Genomic DNA, 17402 nt, shown 5'->3' on the forward strand with positions numbered 1-17402 from the left:
TCCCCTCAACAGCACCTGCCCCTAAGGTATCAGCCCACCTCACCAGCCAGGTCCAACCTGGGCCCTCAGCAGCCAGCCCTCTACCTCCTCACCCTGCTGGGGCTGACTTTGCAACGATCACTTAGCACTATTTTCAGAGGTCCCGACCACTCACAGGGCAGTAGCAGAAGCCGAGACCAAGCTGAGTGACTCAGTAGAACCCGGAGCAGTAGCCTGAAGGCCCAGAGGAGGAGGGCAAAGGCTCAAGCTGCCTTTTGAGCCTCAGGTCTCTTCTCAGGCTCCCGAGAGGGGGTCGCCACTGCTCTGCCCTCAGTTTCCCCCACTTAGCCCATTTCTTTCCCACAGACTCAGGTCCTGCCTCAGCCTTCCAGCCTAAAACCGTCTCCCAAACAGGACACACAGGAGCTCTCAGCCCACAAGAGGGCTACAGCCAGATGGGCTTAAGTTCTCACCCCCCTGTTCCAGCATCAGGAGCGACCACCCCTCAAGAGGAATGAACGCCAGGCCTGATCTAGGGTGGCCTCTGCCTAAAAAGGCTTGAAGGAGGATATCGGTTCCCAGCCAGAGATTGAGGTCAGGTCCCAGCAGCGAGAGCACCGGATCCTAGCCACCAGACCAGTAGTCAGTGACAAGGCCCTGGCTTCTTGACTTTGCAGGAAAGAACTCCCACAGAGACAGAAAGGAGTGAAACAAGTAAAGTGTTTATTAGGGGTGAAAAGAGTACGGTATGTGCTGATATGGGCTCCCCAGGTGGTGCTAGTAGTAAAGAACCTGCCTGCCAACGCAGGAGATGGAAGAACCGCAGCTTCGATTTCTGGTCGGGAAGATCCCCTGGAGGAGCGCATGGCAACCCACTCCAGTATTCTTGCCTGCAGACTCCCATGGACAGAGGACATGATTGAAGAGACTTGGCACGCAGGCACGTGTGGACAGACACACAGGCAGGCCCAGAGAGAGAGTTGCTGAGTTGCATCCTTGTGGAAGATTGAATTACTTTGATTGGGCATTTCTTCAGGTTTCCTTCGGCCAGTCACTTTGATTTGCCTGGTCCTGAGGTCATATTTGGTGTATCTCAGGAACCTCCTACTGTGCATGCTCATCTCTCAGCCAAGATGGATTCTGTCAAAGAGGCTTATGGGTAGCTGACATCACTTACTGTGAGGTGACGTCTCCTCCCTTTTTGACCTCCAAGGAGCCTTTCTGCGCATGTGTAGTTGAGGAGGTCTCCTTGACTTTGAGAGTGAGGAATATGTGATCTTTTCTCTCTTATCTGGGCAGGGCTCAGCCTCCTCCATCATCCTGCTTTTATGGAGTTTCAACATGGGGCCCATCTGTCTCCTGCCTCAGGCCCAGGAGTATACCAGGGCCCTCCTTGTCTGTCCCCCTCCCCCCATCGGCTCACACACATTCCAGATACCCAGATACAAACACCTCTGCTGCCTGGGCCTAGAGGGAAGGAGGGGTATGTTGTGGAACTTTCCCAAGTCATAACTATTGCATGGAAAACATTTGAATGTCCGGTGCTCCCACACTCAGGGCTGGAGGGGGATGACAAGCAGCCAGGTTCCCATGCAAGCTGCAGGGCACTGACGGAAGTGCCCACTCTCACCTCCACCTCTCTACCTGCAGAAAAGGCAGAACAAAGCTGAGCCTCTGCTAATTTCCTAAGAAAGGAGGTAGTGTAATCTACTTCCTTTCTTCAGCTTCTGAGAAAAGAGGCCAGTTAATAACAGGGAGGCGGGAATGAATTGAGAGATTGGGGTTGACATATATACACTCTTAATACCATGTATAAAATATGTAACTAATAAGAATCTATCATATAGCTCAGGGAATTCTACTCAGTGCTCTGTGATGACCTAAATGGGCAGGAAATCCAAAAAAGAGGGGATATATGTATATGTTTAGCTGATTCACTTTGCTGTACAGCAGAACATTGCAAAACAACCGTGTGCACGCTAAGTCGCTTCAGTCGTATCTGACTCTTTGCGACCCTATGGACTGTATTCAAATAAAAATTAATTAAAAAAATAACAGTGGAAAGAGATCCCCTGTCATGTTTCTGTAAGTCAACGTCAGGCAGGCCAGTGGTGGCCAGACCATGTTGGAGATGAACTAAGGGAGCCGTATCAACTCACGCCTAGGACAGATGACCCAGGTCTCAAATTACCCACCCTATCACCTGCGGCCCTGGACACACCGGCACCCCTGGCTTAGTTCGCTTCCTTCCATGCCTTCTTTGGCAGAGGAGACTAGGCACAAGGGTTTATAAGAACATGTGGTCACTCACTGGTTTGTTCACTTACGCACGCATCACTGATTGTGCACGCTGTGTGTCCCAGTCCAGAACTGGCACCAGGTACATTTCCAGTATAAGATAAAACGCCATCCCTGACCTCACAGGCTTGGACTCTACTAGGATTAAGCGAGACAGATAAGGACAGGTGACCTCAGGGTGAAGTATCAGAGCAACATTTTGTCTTGGGTGATAGGAAGCATAGATGAGGGGCAGCGATCTGAGTTGGAGGGGTGATCACTGGGGAAAGGGGGATACAATCAATACACGTAAGATTAGAGAACCGATGTGTTCTAGGACCTGCAACAGGTACATCTGACCAGATTTATTAAACATTTTCTCTGCTTCCTTTCAACGCTTAAGTAGATGCTGCTGCTGCTAAGTCGCTCCAGTTGTGTCCGACTCTGTGCGACCCCATAGACGGCAGCCCACCAGCTCCCCCGTCCCTGGGATTCTCCAGGCAAGATCACTGGAGTGGGTTGCCATTTCCTTCTCCAACGTATGAAAGTGAAAAGCGAAAGTGAAGTCGCTCAGTGGTATCCGACTCTTCGCGACCCTATGGACTGCAGCCCACCAGGCTCCTCCGTCCATGGGATTTTCCAGGCAAGAGTACTGGAGTGGGGTGCCACTGCCTTCTCCGTACGTGGATGATACAAGTGTGATTATCTAGGCCCAGAGCCTAGTGTTTTTGCAGGTTTAGTTCAGTTCAGTTCAGTCGCTCAGTCGTGTCCGACTCTTTGCGACCCCATGAATCACAGAACGCCAGGCCTCCCTGTCCATCACCAACTCCTGGAGTTCACTCAAACTCATGTCCATTGAGTCGGTGATGCCATCCAGCCATCTCATTCTCTGTCATCCCCGTCTCCTCCCATCCCCTAATCCCTCCCAGCATCAGTCTTTTCCAGTGAGTCAACTTGAGCATGAGGTGGCCAAAGTATTGGAGTTTCAGCTTTAGCATCAGTCCTTTCAATGAACACCCAGGATTGATCTCCTTTAGAATGGACTGGTTGGATCTCCTTGCAGTCTAAGGGACTCTCAAGAGTCTTCTCCAACACCACAGTTCAAAGGCATCAATTCTTCAGCAATCAGCTTTCTTCACAGTCTAACTCTCACATCCATACATGACCATGGGAAAAACCATAGCCTTGATGAGACGGACCTTAGTTGGCAAAGTAATGTCTCTGCTTTTTAATATACTGTCTAGGTTGGTCATAACTTTCCTTCCAAGGAGTAAGCGTCTTTTAACTTCATGGCTGCAATCAGCATCCGCAGGGATTCTGGAGCCCCCCAAAATAAAGTCTGACACTGTTTCCACTGTTTCCCCATCTATTTCCCATGAAGTGATGGAACCAGATGCCATGATCTTTGTTTTCTGAATGTTGAGCTTCAAGCCAACTTTTTCACTCTCCTCTTTCACTTTCATCAAGAGGCTTTTGAGTTCCTCTTCACTTTCTGCCATAAGGGTGGTGTCATCTGCATATCTGAGGTTATTGATATTCCTCCCAGCAATCTTGATTCCAGCTTGTGCTTCTTCCAGCCCAGCATTCCTTATGATGTACTCTGCATAGAAGTTAAATAAGCAGGGTGACAATATACAACCTTGACATATTCCTTTTCCTATTTGGAACCAGTCTGTTGTTCCATGTCCAGTTCTAACTGTTGCTTCCTGACCTGCATACAGGTTTCTCAAGAGGCAGGTCAGGTGGTCTGGTATTCCCATCTCTTTCAGAATGTTCCAGTCTATTGTGATCCACACAGTCAAAGGCTTTGGCATAGTCAATGAAGCAGAAATAGATGTTTTTCTGGAACTCTCTTGCTTTCTCCATGATCCAGCAGATGTTGGCAATTTGATCTCTGGTGCCTCTGCCTTTTCTAAAACCTGCTTGAACATCTGCAGGTACTAGATGTATTTCAATGGGGATGTTTGTATGTGAGTGGAAAGCCGATGGTTCTTCTGAAGGCAAGAAGTCTTTTGCAAAGACATGATGCAGAGAAGACTAAGATGTTTTAAAAGTTTGGGTCATTAACTTTGTAAAATTAATTAATTTCTAAAATTTTATTGAAGCATTGTTGCTTTACAATGTTGTGTTAGTTTCTGCTGTACATATCAAGTAATCAGTCACTCAGCTGTACCTGACTCTCTGTGACCCCATGGACTGTAGCCAGCCAAACTCCTTTGTCCATGGGATTTTTCCAGGCAAGAAAAATGGAGTGGGTTTCCATTTCTTCCTCCAGGGGATCTTCATGACCCAGGGACCAAACCCACATCTCCTGCATCTCCTGAATTGCAGGTGGATTCTTCACCACTGAGCCATCAGAGAAGACAGACATACACATATATTCCCCTTTTTGGACTTCCTTCCCATGTGGGTCATCTCAGAGCATTGAGGAGAGTTCCCTGTGCAGCACAGTAGGTCCTCATTAGTCATCCAAGAGGAACTCAAAGGCCTCTTGATGAAAGTGAAAGAGGAGAGTGAAAAGTTTGGCTTGAAGCTCAACATTCAGAAAACGAAGATCATGGCATCTGGTCCCATCACTTCATGGGAAATAGATGGGGAAGCAGTGGAAACAGTGTCAGACTTCATTTTTGGGGGCTCCAAAATCACTGCAGATGCTGATTGCAGCCATGAAATTAAAAGACGCTTACTCCTTGGAAGGAAAGTTATGACCAGCCTAGATAGCATATTAAAAAGCAGAGACATTACTTTGCCAACCAAGGTCCGTCTAGTCAAGGCTATGGTTTTTCCCGTGATCATGTATGGATGTGAGAGTTGGACTGTGAAGAAAGCTGAGGGCCGAAAAATTGATGCCTTTGAACTGTGGTGCTGGAGAAGACTCTTGAGAGTCCCTTGAACTGCAAGGAGATCCAACCAGTCCATCCTAAAGGAGATCAATCCTGGGTGTTCATTGGAAGGACTGATGCTAAAGCAGAAACTCCAGTACTTTGGCCACCTCATGCGACGAGTTGACTCACTGGAAAAGAATCTGATGCTAGGAGGGATTGGGGGTGGGAGGAGACGGGGACGACAGAGAATGAGATGGCTGGATGGCATCACCAACTCGATGGACATGAGTTTGAGTGAACTCCGGGAGTTGGTGATGGACCGGGAGGCCTGGCGTGCTGTGGTTCATGGGGTCGCGGAGAGTCAGACAGGAGTGAGCGACTGAACTGAACTGAATGTGTATGTCAATCCCCATCTCCCAGTTCACCCCACGCCTCCTCTTCGCCTTGGTGCCCATACATTTCCCTATTTATCTATGTTATCTATGGATCGTTAGCTGTTTTTTGAACTTGGCCTCTGCCTGACTTCTTTTGGGCTCCATCTGATCTCTCTTAGACTCTGAGTCCCATGGGCCTGCACGGCTTGCATACCTGGACTTCAGGGTAAGAAAGGCTACTTTTGTGGACATGGGTGGAAGGCGGGGGCAGTGGGAGGATTTTAGAGTTCCTCTGAGGTGCTCTTCTCTCCCAACTGCCAGTAGGTTACTTTTCTCCCTTGTGAAACTTCAAACATAATCCATGCTTTTCAGCGTATGAGCCCTAGCTTGCAAGGATGCAGAAATGCCCACGGGGGAAAGTGGCTTGGAAAACTGAGGTCAGGTAGAAAGAGAACAGAGTGGGTCCTCCAGAGAGACGGCGCGGCAGGAGAGGGTGGGGCGGGAGATGGCATGGTGAGAGATGGGATGGTATGGTGAGAGATGGTATGGCGAGAGATGGGATGGGATGGCGAGAGATGGGATGGCGAGAGACGGTATGGGATGGCGAGAGATGGGATGGTGAGAGATGGGATGGGATGGTGAGAGATGGGATGGTATGGTGAGAGATGGTATGGTATGGCGAGAGATGGTATGGTGAGAGATGGTATGGTATGGTGAGTCTGCCTGAGGTTGGGGTGCCCCACTGCAGGGGGTGGGGTGTAGGATCCCAGCCCCAGGCTGACTGACCCTTCCTGGGACAGCTAGACCACCTGGCCTGCATGGACCGAGGGCTGCCTTCCTGGGGGGCCGGGGGCAGAGTCAGACTGTTAGCTCACCCTGGCAGAGTCCTGGTCACTCACACAGCCCCTGACTCCGAGACGCCAGGCCACTGAGGAAGAATGTATCCCACTATCTCAGTCCATTCACACTCTTCTAAGAAAACACCACAGGTTGGGTGGTTTATAAACAATAGAACTTTTATTTCTCACAGTTCTGGAGGCTGGAAGTCCCAGATCAAAGCAGATTTGGTGTTTGGTGAGGGCCCGCTTCCTGGTTCGTAGCCAGTGTCTTCTTGCTGTGTCCTCACGGGGCAGAAGGAGTGAGGGAAGCTCTGCAGTGTCTCTTTATAAGGGAACTATTCCCATTCATGAGGGCTCCACCCTCATGACCTCATCACCTCCCCCAGGCCCCATCTCCTAATGCCGTCACAGTGGGAATTAGGATTTCAACATACAAGTCTCAAGCCACAGCACTATTCCGAATATTTTCTTTCTCTCTTCCACCTTTCTTCTGCTTCTCCTCCTCCCCTCCATCCCCTCCTCCTCCTCATTTCTCCTCTCCCTCCTCCTCCCTCCCCACCCTCAGTTTCTTCCTCCTCCTTCTCATAAGCCTATAGCATCATTGCAACCAACCATTTTCAAGGAGGGCTGACTCTGTTCGCCAAACATTTTGATCTGATGAAGAAACACTAATCTAAAGGTGACTCACTTTCTGCAGGGCGTCCTGCAGAAGTGATTGCTCTGTGTGCTTACTACCTGTCACCCTTCTTGTGGTCTCCCTCATCCCTGAGAGCATCAGTAAGCCCATCTCCGGGTGCCTGCATCTATTTTCCTTTCCCTGTCTGCTTCTAGTTCTCTGTGGACCAGAAACAGTCCTAAGCATGAGACGGTAGTCAGGGCAGTCGCAGCCACCCACGCTGCATCCTGGCTGCATCCCTGCCAGGAAGTGCCCTGAGTCTGTGCCTGAGGATTGCGGCTGAACCACGGGGTGTGTGATCTGCCCTGTGCCCCATCCTGTGTTCCTAGTGTCAGGTTCCTTACAGGACTACCTCATGTTCAAGGAAGGCGAATAAGGCAGCTAAGACATTCGGGAACCTCGTCAGCTTGATTGTTTAATATTTGCTTGTGCTGTGGGTTAGACTAGAATGAGCAGACTAGACTAGCCTAGACCAGGCATGACCCTTCTCAGATGGGGCACAATCGAAGATTAGCTGGTGCACAGACATGGTGAAAAAAACATTCTTCATTGGGTGCCTACTCTGTGCCAAACGTCACATCAGGCATTTTACAGGCAAGTATTCACATTCATTCAAATCCTTGCCATGACAAGGTATTGTGATAGCATGGTGATAGGTATTGTGACCCCTGATGTGTAGAAGGGCAAATGGAAGCTCAAAAGGGTAGTTATTTGCCCAAAGCAGCCCAATAACAAGTGGCAAAGCCAGAACCAGATCCAAGGTCCCCAAAACCAGAACTGGGCATTCGGTACCCTTCATCCCCAACTTGCTGGTCAGGATGGGGTGGCAGGGAAAGCATGCATCCCATTTGCTCCAACTTCCATGGGGACAATCAGTTTGTGTTGATTTTGGTTGAGCAGTTTAGTATACGGAAGTTAGAGAGGTCTGTCTTGAGGTATATAATTCTTGGAAAGGGGACGAATATGAAGACCCAGAGAACTTCTTCCCCCAGAAACCCTTCCCAGTAATGGGTAATAAGTACAGCATTATCTTTTTTGACTTGGCCTTGTTTCTGCCTCTAAAGACCATGTTTATGATCTCGGTTTTCTTAGTGATAGAAAGATCACAGGACTTCCTTGACAGTCCAATGGTTAAGACTCCATGCATCCAATGTAGGAGTAAACACAGGTTTGATCCCTGGTTGGGGAAGTAAGATCCCACATGCTGCATGGCATGGTCAAAAAAAAATTAAATAAACAAAATAAAATAGATAAGCAACAGGGATTTATTGTATAGCATGGGGAACTATATTTAAAAAGAATTCCAGGAATTTGACAAAAGTCTAATTAGTTACAGAGACAGGACTGGAGCCTGGATCTCCTGGTTCCTACCCAGGGCTCTCTCCAGAGTTCAAAGGCAGTGAGATGATATTCTAGATGAAGGATCTAGAAGGTTCTTTCCTGGCAGCAGGCTGCTTCATGCCCGTCATTAAATGTTATCATTTCTGCTTTCCTTCCAGAGCTGGGAGTGCCCAGGGAGACCTCATTGCAGCTGAGGATGTGCTGGTTATCGTTGTTCAGTTGCTCAGTAGTATCCAATTCTTTGAGACCCCATGGACTGCAGCACACCAGGCTTCCCTGTCCTTCACCATCTCCCGGAATTTGCTCAAACTCATGTCCATTGAGTTGGTGATGCCATCCAACCATCTCATCCTCTGCTGCCCCCTTCTCCTCCTGACCTGGAAATACACTGCAGCATCTTTCAGATGGTGATTCTTACAAGTGTTCATCAGATCAAAGTGCAAACTCTGCAGGAGATGCCATGGTGGAGAGGAGAGTGACCGGCTGACGAGAGTTCACAGATATGTGTGGTGTCCTGGACTTCTTAAACAAACCATCAGGCCCACCCTCACTGTTTGAGAGGTCTAAAGCTAAGGCATAAATGGAGGCCCACATGCCATGTGTCCAAATATTTGAGAGTTGTAAACCAAGCTAACAAATCATTAGATAATGTTTGTTCTTTCCTCTTTCCTGGACAAACATATCTTTATAACAACCTCAAAGGCAGGTTTCAATTGCAAATCTTTGCACACCTAGATCACCGGGGCAGAGAGGTGAGGTTTCAGCCCCACCCGTGGCCTTCCTTCTTTCATTTTTGACCTGAGGGCCATTGTGCTTAAGTAGGAAAAGCCCAACCCTGAGAGTCCACTCCAAGTCCAGGGAAGAGGCCTACATAAGCCCGAATGCAGGCCATCTGGGGAGGAAATTCCCGGGTCCTGGATACCTAGAGCACAGGAGAGGGGAGGAGTGGAGTTGGAGTGGTGATTCCTCTGGCCTCATGGCCCTCTTCCCTGGAGGAGAACCAGATGAGGGCTATCTAAAGCATGGAGCCAAGGCAGGCCCTCTTGCCCATGTATAGGATAGTATTATTAAAATTATTTCCATTTTACAGATGAAGTAGCTGCAGTCAGAAAACTTGAGTGACTCTACACAGGCACACACCAGCCACAGAAGAGCCAGGACTTGCACCTGAGCCTGCCTGCCTCCAGATCCCTGCTGGGCCTCTCCCCCACGCTGCTCTCCCCATGGTCCAGCATCACCTGGGAATGCAACGAGCCTCTCCCTGCTGGGGGCCTGAACTCCCAACATGTCTCGCCCCTGGAAAGGTGCAAACAATCTGTTTATTGGTCTCTTTGCCTCCTGTCTTGTCCCCTCACCCAGCCAGGTTTTCTCAGACATAAAAGCTGTGACAAGACACAAAAGCAGCTTAACCCCCTGCCTTCAGGGTCATGTTCAAAGACCTTACTTTGGCTCATCATGTGGAGAAGGCAATGGCACCCCACTCCAGTACTCTTGCCTGGAAAATCCCATGGACGGAGGAGCCTGGTAGGCTGCAGTGACTGAGTGACGACTGAGTGACTTCACTTTCACTTTGGCTCATTATGCAGTCTTGCACTCTTCCTCTCAGCGGTGGTCAAGCCCCCTCTGGCCTGCACACACTCTTGCAAATGCAGTTCCTTCTCTGGTCTTGTCAGGCCTCCCATCTCCTCTCCTAGCCGACTCCCTCATCCTCCTCATCTGGGCTTAGATGGCCTCTGTCACCGCCCCCCCCCACTCTAGTTCTAAGGTGCATGCTCTTTGTTAATCAATTCCTACATCAACAAGTGTCAGGCTCCACACCTGGTGGTACAGAGCAAGCCACCCATAAATGTTCATTGACCTGCTGGGCTCCCTACAGGATGCGAAGCTGGTCCTCATCTGCTTTCTGTGCTTCGGCCTGAGTCAATCCCTTTTGAGAGATAAGGGCACAAGAGAGCCATTACCGTTGCCAGCACCAACGCCTCTGAATGACAGGCACTTCCTGAACCAGCCCAGTGTCCCGTGGTCCAAACAGCCACTGGAGGGGAAGAGCCCCGAGGGAACCATGCTGCTCTGAGCTCCAGCCCAGCCTCACAGCTCCTCATATAAAAGGCATTCAGAGCAGGAGACATCAGGTTCATACCCCAAGCTCAGAGCCCTCTTCTCCTTGTAGCAGTGTTTTTCAACACTGAAAATTACAAAAACAATCACTGTAGAAATTTAATGATTCTTGCCTGGAGAATCCCATGGACGGAGAAGCCTGGTAGGTTACAGTCCATGGGGTCGCATAGAGTCGGACACGACTGAGCGACGGAACGGAACGGTAGGAGAAATTTAAAATTCTCTGTTATTCTACCACCCCAGAAAAAAAAATCACAGCTGATATTTGCATACCTCCTCCAGATCTTTTTTCTACCTGTATAAAATGATTAAATATTAGAATTAAAGGCTTCATACTGTCTTATTTACTTCGACATTTGATGTTCCAGTCTTATTTGCTTAGTGTGAGATTATTAGCATTTTCCTGTGTCATCAGGTTTTTTTTGAGAATTTTATTTGGATGGCTACATGTGATCCTATGCTACAGTTCTGTAAGTCAGCTGAGCTGACATGAGCCAGGGCAGTGGCAGAGGGAATGAACAGAAGTGGAAAGACTGGATCCATACAAGGGCTTCCCTGATGGCTCAGATGGCAAAGAATCTGCCTGCAATATAGGAGACACAGGTTTGCTCTCTGGGTCACGAAGATCCCGTGGAAGAGGGAATGGCTACCCACTCCAGTGTTCTTGCCTGGAGAACTCCATGGACAGAGGAGCATGGCAGGCTACAGTCCATGGGGTCACCAAGAGTCAGACCCAACTGATCAACTTTCACTTTCACTTTTCATATTTAAGAGCTAGAGTCAAGAGGTTGGGTCAATGCCAGGGACTCTCCAGAAAGCCCCTGTTCAAGAACACTTGCGGGTTTAGCATTGTCAGCCTATTTGCATGAAGAGGTGCTCCCATCAGTGGGATGTCTCCTTTGACAAAATCCTCAGCGGATGTCCTAGTGAAAGAGGAAGAAAGGAAGTAGGACAGGGCTCAGATGGGGAATTGCAGTGAGGGTCACTGGCACCAGAGGGCAGCACAAAGGTCTCAAGCATCTTGGGAGCTGAGTCCCATAGAGAAGAAGGCCAGTCACCTTGGGTCAAGCCACTCTGCAGCCCCACTCCTCAGTGTGTCCATCTACCCTGGAAACAACGATGCTTGCCCTGCATCTCCAGTACTCTCTTGAGCATGGAGAGGAGATAACTTTGAAGGACCCCGCAAAGAAGACTCAAGAGTCTGGGAAAAGAACCTGGTGGTGTCCAGGCTGCCCCTGAGAGTAAGGCTAGCTTCCAGTAATCAGCCCTGGGACGGGAGATCCCAGGAAGAGGAGGAGCCCTGCCCCCGTCACTGGGACTGGAGTAGCCCGTCTGCAGTCAGGACTGACCCTAAAGGCCTGGGCGGGGCGGCCCTGGTTGCAGTCCTGTGTGTGCCTTAGGTGCCTGGAGCTCTGGGCTGCGGTTGAGCAGGGCCACCCGTGTCCAGTAGCTCCAGCGGCTGGCACAGCACCTGGTATTCTGTGCCTCGAGGCAAGCTGTGGTTAGGGGGCAAACACAAGCTCTAGGGCAGCGCCCTCTGCCCCCCGCCGAGGCCCCGGACTGAAAGAACGTCTGATTCTACTTAGCCTCAGTTTCGTCACCTGTAAGCTGACCCACCAAGGGGCTGTGATGGTGTGGCACGTGCTGGGCACTCAGTATACAGGCCTTGCTGCTGCTGGTTGGAATTCAAGCCGCTGGCGGGCGGAGTGTAGGCTCCCTGTTTGCCAACACCGCTGGAAAAGGGGTTCTCCTGCCCCTCCACGCAGGCAAACTGCTGGCAGTGGCAAAGCCACGTTGCCATGCTTGGAGGAAAACCGCCTTGGTTTCTTTTCTGTTTTTTTTTTTTTTTTTAAGTCTATTTGGGTTTGGTTTCGTCTAGGGTTTGGGCCATCGCGTGCGGTTTGCTTCTGCTCTCGGCTGCTCGGGTTGAGGTCCTGGCCGGGAACGAGCAGCCAGAAGGGCTTTAGGACCCGGCGCGCCGCGGGCCCCGAGCCCCGGGCGGAGCGGCTTGAATGAGAGGCTGGAGGGGATCTCGGCTGAAAGGACTCGCGGCCGAATAGCTCCGCTGTCGCCAAGCAACCGCCCTGACGCAACGCAAAAAAAAAAAAAAAAGTCCCTTTAAAAAAAAAAGAATAGTGCTGGGAATTCACCGTGGCAAGAGAGAAAGGGAGGCAGAAGCCGGCTCAGCCCCGAAGCCGGGGCCAGAGGCTGCGGAGGAGCCGGGAGCCGGCTTCGAAAGGAGAAGGCGGGGACCTGGTGGCAGCCCTGGAGGGGGCCTCGGAGCGCACGGGAAGGTGGGTTCGCGGCTGTGGGGGGATGATCCCGGGTCTGGGGGCCGGTCTAGAGGCCTGCGGCGCCGCCAGGGGAGGGGGCTCTCGGGGCACCGCAGGTCCCCAGAACTGGCAGTAGACGGGAGCAGCGGGGACTGCGGGAGCACCCACCTCAGGGCACCCTGGAGTGGACACCCCGCACCCGCCCGCAGGAGATGAGGTCCTGCCTCTCCCTCCTCTGGGGGCTCGCTGCCCTCAGCGGGAGTGGGGCGGGTGGGTGACCTCCATCTCATATCCCAGCTGGCCTCTTCCAGGGCTAAGATCTGGGTGGAGATTTGAGGTTTGAGATGTGAAAGGGAGGAGCCCCACTCAGTCTCTCCAGGTCTACTCCCTGAGCGCTGATCGCCTCCAAGCCCACCTGGTTCCCTCTGTGTACTTCAGGCTCAGTGATGTGGGTGTTCCTGTCCCAAGGATGCAATCACCAACTCAGGAGAAGTGACCCAAGGGCACTTGGGCCTGAGAGTGCTCTGAAAGGCTGAGGTCAGTGTGGTCAGCGGGCACTGCGCAGCCAGGCGGGCCTGGGGGAATGAGTAGCACTGTGGCTGACTCCTGGTCACTGAGAGAAGGCGGGCAGGTCTGTATAGCCTGTGGCCAGGAGGCAGACGTCTGTGTGCACCAAGTCACGTTGACTGTTCTGCCTTTTTTAATCCCATATTGCCTGTATCTGTTTCTCATTCCGTTTCTCCTGAGAATATTTGGAAGGTGGGTTGATTCCAGGTTGGTAGACCGCTGTCTCAAACCCACAGCCATGCTCTTCCGGATTGTTTCCACCAGCTCCCAGCAGTTCCCAGTGAATCCCAAGTGGAACAAGCCAGATCCCGCCAACAGGGCAATCCCTAGAGTGCCGGAGGGAGGCGTGGTTCTAAAGCAGCTTCCTTTCCGATCCCCAGAGATAGTGCTACCGCCCTCCAGGCAGGATGCTGAGCTGGGCAAAGTCCTGGGAGAGCGGAGATGGCCAGGGCGCCTCTGCCTAGCCGTGTCTGCGGGGTGGGAGCTTCTGCGGGCGGGATTTTAAGGGGCTTGGCAAAGCAGCCAGGAGCTGTACTTAGAGTGCACAGTGATGACAGCTCTTCTTCCCTGAGTGCATTTGCCAGTCGAGCTTGAGAACCCTGCACACCCACTGGCCATTTAATCCTCATGATCGCCCTTCGAGGAGACATTTTGCCCCCATTTTACCAACGGGCCTCCAAGAGGTTCAGTAACTTGGTGCAGCGCGTGGGACTGGTGAAAGAGCAGTGCGATTCAGCCCCACATGCCTGACTCCTAAGACAGTGATCTCAAAGGAAGACTTTGAACGTCTGAGCAGAGAGGGAAGTAACCAGCTGAAAAGGGGACTGCGTGGTGTGGCAGGTCTTGTCCTCTGGCCTGGGAATGCCCCTGGCGTCTCAAGGGCCCTGTGAAGCCAGGAGAGAGGCCAGTCTCTGCCTTCCACCTGGCTGGCTTCAATCCCACTCCCCTGAAGCCAAGAGAGGAAAGGGCCCTCCCTCACCCCCTTTTCCTCTTTGCCCACTTGAAGACCCCCAACTTCTCGTGTACTTGCTCCTGTCTTGTCCTCCCAATTACATGCATGGGATTCCACTAAATTCACAGTCCCACCTCCATCTCTACCAGCTTGGCCTCTTTCCAAGAGGGACTGTGGCAGGGGAGTAAATTCAGGCAGTGCCTAAGTATTGCTGAGAGAGATCCACCGAGCCCCAGCCCAGTGAGGAAGAAACTGCTTGTCAGTCTCCTCACGCATGCAGGTGGCACTCTCTAGGTAAATTTTGCTCGTGGAAAACTCCCTTGGCCCTACAGGAGTAATTCTGGAATTCCCAGAACCTTCTGGGAGCTGTGCATTCCCCAGCAGTCGCTGTTTGTTTGCCTGGGACATAGAGCTGTCCATTCATAGCTGGAAGATGAATGACAACTGGAGCAGTCTGATCTCAGTTTCCTGACTAGGCGGGAAGGGAGTTCTCAGTCATGAGATGGAAATCTTCTAGGATTAATCAGGATGACTCTCAGCATGCACATGGACTCTGGGATTTGGACCGGGGCGAGGAGAAAGAAAGGGAAGGCAAATTCTGAAGCAGAGCTCAAGGGGGCACGCATGGACTAAGCAGAGGGCAGTGGGCAGGTGGACCCGGAAGGTTCTGGAGGTGGGCACGGTGGTTAGGAGGAACTTTGTCATCAGCTTGTAGCGTTTGAGCTGCCCCGGGGGGTCAAGTTGCCAACGTGAGTCAGGGAGACTGCAAATGGCAGCTTCTGCATGGTTAGGACAGCTGCCCTGGTGCAGGAAAGCCCATCGCTGCCCCTCCCCTGCGCCCCCCTCCATACTTCTCTCTGGAGAGGCAGGAGAAGAGAGGAAAACAGAGAAAGTGCCAAGAGAAGTTAGCGGTGCGCACTGCCCCGTACCCATCTTCTGTCCCAACCCACAGCAACACTAGCCCATGAAAAGCTCCTCAAGGAAGGAAGTGCAGAGCATAGGAGCTGTTCTCCCTGTGGACACACCATCCAGGAGGGTAGGGGGACAGTGAACTCCCCACCATCATGGGTCACCGCACTCCTGGCCCCTGCACAGCAGCCTTCACATAGCCCTGGGGAGGGGTGGGGTTCATCTCCTCCCAGACACAGACTGAGCCCCACTTCTTCAAGGCCATCTCTCCAGGACGGCCAGAGATTCCTTCAGGTAACCAGATTCAGATGTGGGAGCTGCTTATGTATTCCTAGAGGCTTTGTCGTCAGGCTTGTCCCTTGGGACCTGGAAGGCCCAACTCAGAGCTGGTTTCCAGGGACATTATGGGCCCAGACAGGGACCTCCACTGCAGCCACAGCTCAGGCTCACTGAAGGTGAGCAACCTTTCCTCATTCCAGGAAGCCAGCCGGGCCTGAGTGTGAGCTGGCCAATTCAGCCCCGGGAGGCCAGCCAGGGTGGTGCATGCTGAGGAGTACACAGGAAGGTTCTAGATCAGGATCCTTGACTGGGCAAGCCACTTCAGGCCCTCGTCATCCTTGTCCATCATCAAGTTAAAGCTGCACACCCATCCCGTGAGCATTTACATGTGTCTTGACATGGGGACATGGCTTTTCTGACCTATGGTTTTGGTCCAGACTCTCAGGTTCTGTTGTGTTGTTGTTTGTTTACTTGTTTGATGGAAGCCACTGAAAACTATGAGGTGAGAGCAAACCTCAATATCAGGCTGAATGAAAATAAGCCTCAGACTGAATTCTGCCACCCATCTAGACATTTTTTGAACACTTGTTTATTTGCAAATGGGTCCAGCAGAGGTCAGAAGGCCTGTTCTGTGAGCTTGGTTCAACTCACACTCATCTATCTCTCTAGAAGGCCCGATCATACCTCCCTCGAGGTCTTGCCAGATTCTTTCTCCCTACCCTTTCATGAGTCAAAATTCATTTGGCCGGCATATCTTGAATACCTCTGTTTTCACCAACGAGAATGCATTTCTAATGTTTACTGTATTAATTATCAAATGTCTGGTGTTGAGCAGTAAGAAAGACACTCAAGCATTTGCCAGAGCCCCTTCTGGAGTAGAGAACCCTACACTAGGCTCCCGGCTGGGGTTGGGATGTCCCTTGTTGAATGCAGCTGGTTGCAGCTGGCCCCACAGTACCACACAGAACATCTCATGTCTGTGAAGGGTTTTAAGGTCAATCATTGACATCTCACCAAGGAAGCATAAGACGATAGCTCTGTTCCCGAGGAATGCAGAGCTGATCAAAGTTGCTGAAGAGAACAGACCATTTGTGCAGCCCAGAGTTCTGGGCTGACAGCAGAGTGATATTCTGCAAATTCTGGGGCACACAGAAACGTGTGAGCTAACTTCAGTGGTCTGGCAGCCAGGGAGAGTCCAGTCAAGCACTGTCATGGGCGGGAAGGGACTGTCCTACTAGAGGCATAATTAAGAATTAACATATACTCATCGGATCCTTGCAAGGCTTTGCAGTTGATTCCATTATGATCCCAAGGTCAGAGAATTAGTGTCAGGGCTTAGCCATCAACCCACATCCACCAACACCCAGTCCTGCCTCATCCCTAACCTGTTCCATCTCTTTCTCCAACTCCTGATTCCTGCCCTTTGTGAAGTGTGAATTCAGGCAGCTCAGCATCTGGCTGTGTTCAGCTCATGTTGACACCAAAGAGGAGCAAGGTCACACATCCTACTTTCTGTTCTGCCCGGGGCCCCAGAGGGTGCAGGGCTGTGCTTTGAGGGAGCTGCAGACAGAGCTCCCACACATCCTTAGTACAGGCCTTGCCCAAACACAGGGGAACTCTGAGGACCCTTCACCCCCCCTGAGAAGTCAGCACGCCCAGACAGACTATGCAGAAGCTAGTGAAACTTCTTAGGAAGTCCTTGCCAAACCATTAGGCTTTGGAACTTTCGATGCGGAGTGAAACAGAAAACCAGTCATCCCAATAGTTTCCCATTTGAGCCTGACCTGGTTGCTTCCGCTTATTTGAAGTTGAAGCCCATTATCCTGTGGACTCAGATAGTCCTAACTCTGACTTGTCTGGGAGCTGAGACAAATGATATTTAGGGGACCCTTGGGTGGGGCGGATACACTCCATGGGAGAGGATGCACAGCTCCTGCATCCTCAGCTGTGAAACGTTCCCTGTTCTTAGAGTGTCTGCTCAAACAGCCTTCTA

General features: G+C 51.2%; 1 protein-coding gene across 1 annotated transcript in view; it reads left to right on the plus strand.

Annotated features, from left to right (window-relative positions):
- Window positions 1–12324: 12324 nt before the first annotated feature.
- Window positions 12325–17402, plus strand: part of FAM167A (family with sequence similarity 167 member A) — a 30888-nt gene continuing 25810 nt past the window's right edge. The window contains exon 1 of the mRNA XM_055428039.2: window positions 12325–12723. The gene's annotated coding sequence lies outside the window, so the exon portion shown is untranslated. The remainder of the gene's footprint in view (window positions 12724–17402) is intronic.

This window comes from Moschus berezovskii, chromosome 7 (genome assembly GCF_049115385.1).
Source record: "Moschus berezovskii isolate FMDL1 chromosome 7, NW_MosBer_1.0, whole genome shotgun sequence".
In the NCBI taxonomy this organism is placed as follows: domain Eukaryota; kingdom Metazoa; phylum Chordata; class Mammalia; order Artiodactyla; family Moschidae; genus Moschus; species Moschus berezovskii.